This window comes from Panthera onca, chromosome A1 (genome assembly GCF_046562875.1).
Source record: "Panthera onca isolate mPanOnc1 chromosome A1, mPanOnc1 haplotype 2, whole genome shotgun sequence".
Taxonomy (NCBI): Eukaryota; Metazoa; Chordata; class Mammalia; order Carnivora; family Felidae; genus Panthera; species Panthera onca.
The window spans coordinates 58,899,363-58,908,546 of NC_138339.1; positions in this window are offsets into that span (position 1 = coordinate 58,899,363).

The window sequence follows — 9,184 nt, forward strand, 5'->3', positions numbered from 1 at the left end:
CTAAATGTGACAGTTTAGAAGGTGGAGGTGGGGGAGAAGCCTATTCCCATCAAAAAAGATTTTTCATGTGTCCCTACTCTGAAGTGTTTCTCTATCTCAGTAGCTGGAATTAGATGGGTCATATGGCGATTTCTAGCTGAAATCTGAAGAGAAAGCAACATTTAGCTGGGCATATTGCCCTTCCCTCCCTGGGCAGAGGGGAGGAATGAGGTTCTCATAGTAATAAAGAGGGGGAAACATTGGGCAGACAGTCAACAGAGTTTTTCACATAAAATTTTTTCTCAAAGAAACAAACTGGCATAAGCACTAAGGAAACAGTCCAGTTGTAGAGATTGCAGATTGAGTTGATTCATTATGGTATCATTTGGATATGGTTGTTTCCATGTTTTTTCTGCTCTTAGCATTGACATCAGTCTCAAGCTGATAGCAAGATGGCTGCCACAATTTCAGGTGTTTTGCATTTCTATATATTTGCAATAAACAATACAAAATGAAATTGAGAAAATAATTCCATTTATAATAGCATCAAAAAGAATAAAATACTTAGGAATACACTTAGCCAACAAGTATAAGACTTGTGCACTAAAAACTACAAAACAGTGTTGAAAGAAAAGAAAACCTCAATAATGAAATGACATTCTGTGTTCATGGATTGGAGGACTTAACATTGTTAAGATGGCAATACTCCCCAAATTAATCTACAAACTATACCTTTCAGTAGAATCCTACCTGGCTTTGCAGAACAAACTGATTCTAAAATTCATATGGAATTGCAAGAGACCCCAATTAGAGAATATCTAAAAAAGAACAAAGTGGAAAGATTCAAAATTCCCAATTTCAAAACAATAGAAAGTGATAGTAATCAAAACAGTATGGAACTGGCATTTTTTTTTTAAGTTTACTTATTTTGAGAGAGCACAAATGGGGGAGGGGAAGAGAGAGGGATAGAGAGAGAATCCCAAGCAAGGGTTCTGGAACTGGTATTAAGGATAGAGATTGGGATGCCTGGGTGGCTCAGTCAATTGAATGTCTGACTCTTGATTTCTGCTCAGGTCATGATCCCAGTGTTTTGGGATTGAGCCCTGCATTGGGCTCCACGCTGAGCATGGAGACTACTTGAGATTCTCTCTCTCCCCCGTCCCTCTCCCCTGCTCACTCACTCACTCTCTCTCTAAAATAAAAATAAATTAAAAAGGATAGGCAGAGTAATGGAATAGAATTGAGAGTCCAGAAATAAACCCATAACTGATTTTCAATAAGGGTACCAACATTACTCAACAAAGTAAAGAGTAGTCTTTTCAACAAATGGTGCTGGAATGACTAGATATCCACACGCAAAGGAGTGAATTTGGACCCCTACTACATACTATATGCCAAAATTGACAAAATGGATCCAAGACCCAAATGTAAGAGATAAAACTATAAAATTTGGAAGGAAATATAGGTGTCAATCTTCATGACCTAGGATTAGGCAATTGTTTATTAAATTTGACAGCCAAAAGCACAAACAAAAATAAATTGCACTTCATCAAAATTAAGAACTATTATACATCAAAGGAACACTATCAAGCCGGTCAAAAGACAAGCCACATAATGGGAGAAAATATTTGCAAATCATAAATCTGATTAGTGAATTGTCCAGAATATATAAATATCTCTTACGCTATATGTTCTCTTATAGGATATATAAAGAACTCAACAAAAATACAAACAACCCAATTTTAAAATGAGCAAAAAACTCTGCAGAGACATTTTTCCAAAGAAGGTATATAATGACCAATAAATACATGAACAGATATTCAACATCATTAGCCATTAGGCAAATACAAATCAAAACCACAACGTGTTACCCCTTTACAACCACTGGTATGTCAATAAAAATGCCAGAAATACTAATGAGGTTGTGGAGAAATTAGAACCCTTATACACAGCTGGTGGGAATGTCAAATGGTGCAGCTGCTGTGGAAAACAGTCTGGTTAAACAGTCTGGAAAAGAGTTCCTTGAGTGGTCAGACACAGAGCTACCACTTGACCCTTCAATAACAGTCCTAGATATACCCAAGAGAATCACTTGAGAACTTGTATACAGTGTTAATAGCATTATACATAAAAGATAAAAGTAGAAATAACCCAAATTTCCATCAATTGATGAAGGAATAAGCAAAAGTTGGTAATCCATACAATGAAATACTATTTGCCCATAAAAAGGAATGAAGTACTGATACACACTGCAACATAGATAAACTTTGAAAACATACTAAGTGAAAGAAACCAGACATAAATTGCAGGATTCCATGTATATGAAATATCCAGAATAGGCAAATCCAAAAGTGTATTAGTGGTTTCCAGGGGCTAGAATTAAAGGGGAATAGGAAGTGACTGCTTAATGGACATAGAGTTTATAATTTATAGGACAATAAAAATGTTTTGAAACTATGTAGTGGTGATGGTTGCATAATACTGTGAATGTACTAAAAACCAATAGATTTTATACTTTTAAATGGTTAAATTGAGAAATTCTGTGTTATGTGATTTTGTTTCAGTTTAAAAATCTTCTACGTTTTGATGGTTTTTTCATCTGATATTCAATCAGTTGGTGAAAGAAGTTTGTTAAACTTTCCCACTGTTTTTAAAAAGATTTGTCTATTTCTTCTTTTAATTTGGTCAAATTCTGCCTTGTATATGTTAACATTATATTATTTGATCTATAACAACTTAGAACAACTTTGAAGTCAATTCTTATTATTTGTGGTAGTTATGTTCTATAAAGTTGTTGTAAACACTGAACTAGTGAATAGTTAGCCATTACTCCTTGGAAAAATAACAGGATTAGATTCCTAGAGCCTCTGGCCACATTTTCATTAACTGATCAGTACATAACTTTATGTGTGTTTCTGTTTAAAGACATAATTTAAGTTGATTCATTAACATTGAACTCACAGGCAACAGCCCTATATAACTCACACTTGAACAAAACTTATGTAACACACATTTTCTCTGTAAGGCACATCACAACCTTCTTGCACTTAGGAACACCTAAGCACTATGGTTGGGGACCATTTTAAACAGTGAAATTACCATCAAAAAGCACAATAATGTGAAAATGTGACACTAAATAGGCCATGAAAAGGACAAATGTTTGAGGCCTAAAACAAGATGGCAGAACATTGCCTTGTAATTCAGCTGGGAACGTGTTCTTTGGATGACCCAAATCTCTCACTACTCTGAGCACATCCATGAATGACTGAAAAAGCTCTTCACTCTTCAGGTATCAGTTTTAGGATTACAAATAAATGTTATTGTGATGGCAGATTCACAAATATGGAATCCAAGATAAGGAGGACTGTATCTTGCTGGTGACTTGATTTTCTATCCTTTTGTTATGTCCCTTTGGACTATATTATCTCTGGTGAACCTGTGTAGTTCTAAAATTCCTATACACACACACAGGCACTCACTGCTTATAAAAAGCGAATTGAAAATGCTGAAAAACTCAGCAGCTCAGAGTTTCTGTCCTATGAAGCAAACACTCCTTTTATGGTGGTTAGGCCCCCATATTCTAAATGTATTAATTTCCTATCACTGTTGTAATAAATTACTACTAACTGGATGGCTTAAGATAATAAGAATTTATCCCTTCACAATTATGGAGGCCAGAAGTCCAAAATCAGTATCATTGGGACAGAATCAAGACATCAGGGCTATACTTTCTCCAGAAGCTCTGGGAGAAATTTTGTTCCTTGCGTCTTCCAGCTTCTGGCCGCTGCCAGCATTCTTTGACTTGTGGCCACATCTGTACAATCTCTGTCTCTGTCAAATCACCTTTCCTTTTGTGGGTGAAAGCTCCCATTGCCTTTCTCTGATAAAGTTATATGTGACTGCCTTTAGAGCCTACACAGATAATTCAGGACAATCTCTCCATCTCAAGATCCTTACTTATATCTGCAGAGACCCTTTTTCCATTTAATATTTGCAGTTTCCAGGAATTAGGTGTCTTTTAGGAACATTTTTCAGCCTACCACACCTAATCCTGTCTGTCTATGTGCTCTGTGGGCAAGAAGGCCATCGAACTTTCAAGCTTTCTCCCTGACAGTTCACAATCCAGCTGAGCCTGAGAGGCTGCATCCATTTCTGAGGCAGAGTAACCACACACTTCAGGGGTTATAGCAGGGACCAGGAGCCAAGAAACTGGTCCATTTCCCGCTCTACTGTGTAACCTTTGGCAAAGGGTCCAAACTCACAAAGCTTTGGTTTTCTTATTTCTAAAATGGGTGTAGTGGTATCTGCTCTCCTTCGCCGGGAGATCCCAGAGCTGCTGCAGATAGACTTAACTGCAACCCCCTCTTTAGTAAAAGGCAGTCTACAGGAAGGATGTTGCCTCATTTAACTGTTTTGGATGAATCTACTTAGGCATGGCAAACAAACATGAACAGAGCACACACACTAGCCGTACCAGGCTCCCGACTGGGCCCCAGGAAAACTCTACCTCAGACATTAAGGAGCTCTCAGCTGACATGGGGCAGCACGCCATGAGTAAAGGGTACCAGAGAGCCCTAGTGTGGGAAGCCTCAATTATATCTCAAATATTCAGATCCACTTGTTACCTTTATAAGGAATGTTTTCAAACTTCTGTAAGTGCTTTTGAAAACCAGCATGGATACAAATAGGTTAAAATAGTGAGCTGAATTATTTGAAAAGGTCTAAGGCTCCAATGGTGAGGTCTAGGGTGTGGCTGAAGGACTCTCTGCCAACCCACTTCCTTTGGAATAGATCAGAGCAAGAAGAATTCTTCACTTTAGAAAGGAATAAAAAGCCTCCAGCATGGTGGTATAAAGTGGGACAGAGCAGGAAGAGGCTGCATCCTTGGAGATTGCAGGCTTGAAGAGTGATATATAGGACAAAGTCTATACAGTTAACCTGGCAGAGAACAAAAAGCAACCAGAAACAAACATTTCCATAATTTTCATAAAAATTGAGTTGTTTCTAGTTTGGCAAGGAAAGGAGGTTTAATGCGTAAGGAAGGCCATCTAGGATTGCTCCCTGTATTCTTTAAGGGAAAGGGAAGGGCAAGTCCCATCCTCAGGTAATTCTTAACTGAACATAGAGCTTAGATGTGCAATAGGGGCCTCAGTGCACTGAAAGGCCACTGTGCCACAAAGAATGCCAGGCTGAGTCTACTGTTGGTGCCTGAGACAGGAGTCCAGAAATCCCATGTAAGTGTGTTTTGCAGACTGGATCCAGAGGGGGTAGAGCCTGTTGTAGACCACTCTCTGGGAGACTTCTGCTTTGTTAGGATCACCACCCTTTGCCACATTCCTTAGGTAGGAAGGAATGGTGACAATAATGTAGTTTTTCCCTTCACTCCAATTGGCTCTTTCAACATTGTTCCTACCTTCCCCAGTAAGCACTAGTTGTAATTATAAAACTAATTTTAATAGAATTAGTTCTTTAAGTAAAAGAAACTAGGTTTGTTAAGATCCATGGAATATATAACACTAAGAGTAAGCCCAAATGTAAACTATGGATTTTGGTTGATAATGTTGTATCAGTGTAAGTTCACTGATGGGAACAATGTACACTCTGGCACAGGATGTTGTGGGGGAGCCTGTGCGTGTGTGAGGTCAGGGTTATACGGGAATTCTGTACTTTGTACTCAAATATGCTGTGAACCTAAATCTACTCTAAAAATAGTCTATTTAAATTAAAAGGTGGCGAGATTGTGTAAAGGCTCTCTGCTAACCTTGACCTTCTTGAGCTTCTAGACCAGCATACTTCCCTTGCTTTGTTTTATATAAAGAATTTGCCAAATATCAAGGGCAAATTCAGTAGAGAGTTGAAGTCAACTATTCAATAAACTCCTAATTTTAAAAAGTGAGTTCTTTTTTCAAAATAAGTATTAGCTCATGATTAGAAAAGCAGGATCTGAGCATTGTATCCTAGTTGAACCTTATGTATTTCCTCTCTAGACCACTCCCTTAGACAGTGTATTACAGAAGAAGAAATGCAACCTTTTCTGAAGCTAGAATATTAAGTTTTTATTATTGTCCTTTTTACATTTTCTTTGTTTCTAAAGATACTCGAATACTTTTATAAAGAGAGCCTTTTTTATTTTTTAGGTTTATTTATTTATTTACATAGAGAGTGAGCAGGGGGAGAGGCACAGAGAGAGGGTAAGAGAGAATTCCAAGCAGGCTCTGCACTGTCAGCATGGAGCCCAATGTGGGGCTTGAACTCAGGAACTGTGAGATCATGACCTGACCTGAAACCAAGAGTCATATGCTAAACCAACTGAGCCAGGCAGGTGCCCCAGAGTCTTTTTTTTTTTTTTTTTTTTTTTGATGTTTATTTATTTATTTTGAGAGAGAGAGAGAGAGAGAGAGAGCTGGAGAAAGAGAGAGAGGAAGACAGAGAGTCCCAAGCGGGCTCTGCACTAGTAGTGGGACTCAGTCTCACAAACCATGAGATCATGACTCAGCCAAAATCAAGAGTCAAGAGGCTTACCTGACTGAGCCACCCAGATGCCCCATACTCAAATTGTTTTAATCAAAATTCAGTTCAGATGTAATATTATAGTTATTCTTTTAAACAACAATGTTTTTTCCCTTGCCACAAAACTAATTTTAGAGACTATAGATGAACAAGAAAAAGAGAACAAAAGTTACCAATAATTCTATTCTATTTATAAACGTTGTATGTTGTTTGTTCTGTGTGCAAACATGCATATATTTACATTTATAATTGAAAAGAGTCATATTTTAACCATTTTGTTTTCAGTTAATATAGCATGGGTATTGTTCCATGGCTTTGCATGTTCTTCCAAAACATCAATTTTAGCTGAATTTTTATTCCATTTTATGGATATACTACAATTTATGTTAATCCTTTCTTGTTGAGCACAGAGCTTATTTCCTAACTTCTGCTTTTTCAGATAAGAATGCAGTGAAGATTCTCGGAGCTAAATTTTTGCACATATCCATGATGATCTTCTAACACATAGCAAAGAAGTGGAATTGTTGATTCAGAGGATGCACTCATATTATAGGATTCAGCACATATTACCAAATGGCTCCCAGAGTGAGGGTACCATGTCACAGTGTCAGCAACAATGCATGAAAATTACATGTCTCTGTACCTTGTCAGTACTGGCCATTGAATTTGACAGATTTGGTAATGCAAGGTTAGTAGAAAAATTAATAAGCTTAAAATCATGCCCTAACTCTTTGTTAAAGTACAGGAGAAGTACATATTCTTTCTCTGAAGAAGTTTACAGGATATGGGCTGGGTTTTTACACAGTTCAAACACTTACTGCCCTGCTGTTTGGCTCTGGAAGAGTTACTTAATTTCTCCTTGCCTTAACCTTGCCTACCAACTATGAAGATGGTGAGTTTATGGACTAAACTGTGTCCCCTCCTCCCTCCCGAATTGATATGTTGAAGCCTAACCCTCAATGTGACTGTATTTGGAGATGGGGCATTTAAGGAGGTGATTAGGGTTAAATGAAGTCATAAGAATGGGGTCCTAATTTGATAGGACTGGTGTCCTTATAAGAAGAGGAAGAGACACCAGAGATATTTCTCTTTCTCCCACATCACACATGCATAGAGGAAAGGCCATGTAAAGACACATTAAGAAGGCAGCTACCCATAAGCCGAGGAGCGAATTCTCATCAGGAACCAACTCTTCTGGTATCTTGATCTTGGACTTTTGAGTCTCTAGAATGGTGAGAAAATAAATCTCTGGTTTTTAAGCCACCCACAGTCTGTGGTATTTTGTTGTGGCTGCCCTAGCAGACTAATACAATGGGGATGTGGCCATGTAGGACTGCAATTAAGAGCAGAATGTATAAAGTTGGATATGGTTTAAAATTTTTTTTAATGTTTATTTATTTTTTACAGAGAGAGATAGACAGAGTGCAAGCAGGGCAGGAGCAGAGACAGAGAGGGAGACACAGATCCAAAACAGGTTCCAGGCTCTGAGCTGTCAGCACAGAGCCCAACACAGGGCTTGAACTCATGAGCGGTGAGATCATGACCTGAGCCAAAGTTGGATGCCCAACCAACTGAGCCACCCAGGCACCACTGGATATGGTTTTAAACCCTGGTTCCACTAGTTATTAGCTGTGTGACTCTGGACATGTTAAATAATTTGTGTATCTAGTTGAGGAGGACAAATGAGTATATATGTATGTGAGTGTGTGTGTGTGTATTCTTATTTACTCTTTCCAACTAGACAGAATTATAGAATTATATATTATACATAATAGCTAACAATTATATGGTAGTGTCTATCATTTTTGATAGTCATATATACATATATATCATCTATATACTATAAGCACAGTGTTAAAATATATATTTTTGTATCAACCCCAAACACTAGCATATATGTGTGTGTGTGTGTGTGAGAGGGAGAGAGAGAGAGAGAGAGTGAGTGTATGTGTGTGTGTGTGTGTGTATGTATATTTGCAAAATTTTGATGGCTCAGTCTGTTAAGCATCCAACTCCTGATTTCAGCTCAGGTCATGATTTCACGGTTTGTCTGATCAAGCCCTGCATCGGGCTCTGCACTGACAGCACAAAGCCTGCTTGAGATTCTCTCTTTCCCTCTCTCTCTGCCTCTTCCCTGCTCATGCACCTGTGCACTCTTTCTCTCTCAAAATATACATATAATATATATATATATAAATATATATATGTAGTGTTACAAAATGGTAGTCAACTACCATTGCTTCTACTACCACCACCACCATCACCACCACCAGTAATAATAACTGAGATAGCTCTTGGTAGACACTCAACAAATGTTAGTTACTGCTTACAAGCTATGTACCTTGGCTTGGGAAAGTCACTTCCTCTCTCAGTCATTAGCTTCCCCATCTGTTAATGGAAGCAATAATACCTTCTCTCCAAGGTTCCTGTGAGGATTATAGGAGATGAAACATTTAGCTCAGTACTAGGAACGTAGGAGGAATTTTTCTTCTCTTAGGAATGCTTTAGAAAGTGATGTCAGAAAAATAATGTGTAAGGGGGCACCTGGGTGGCTCATTTGGTTAAGCGTCCAGTTCTTGATTTCAGCTTAGGTCATGATCTCATGGTTCATGGGTTTAAGCCCCACGTTGGGCTTAAAGAATGTATAGGGATGCCTGGCTGGCTCAGTTGGAAGAATGTGCAACTCTTAATTTGG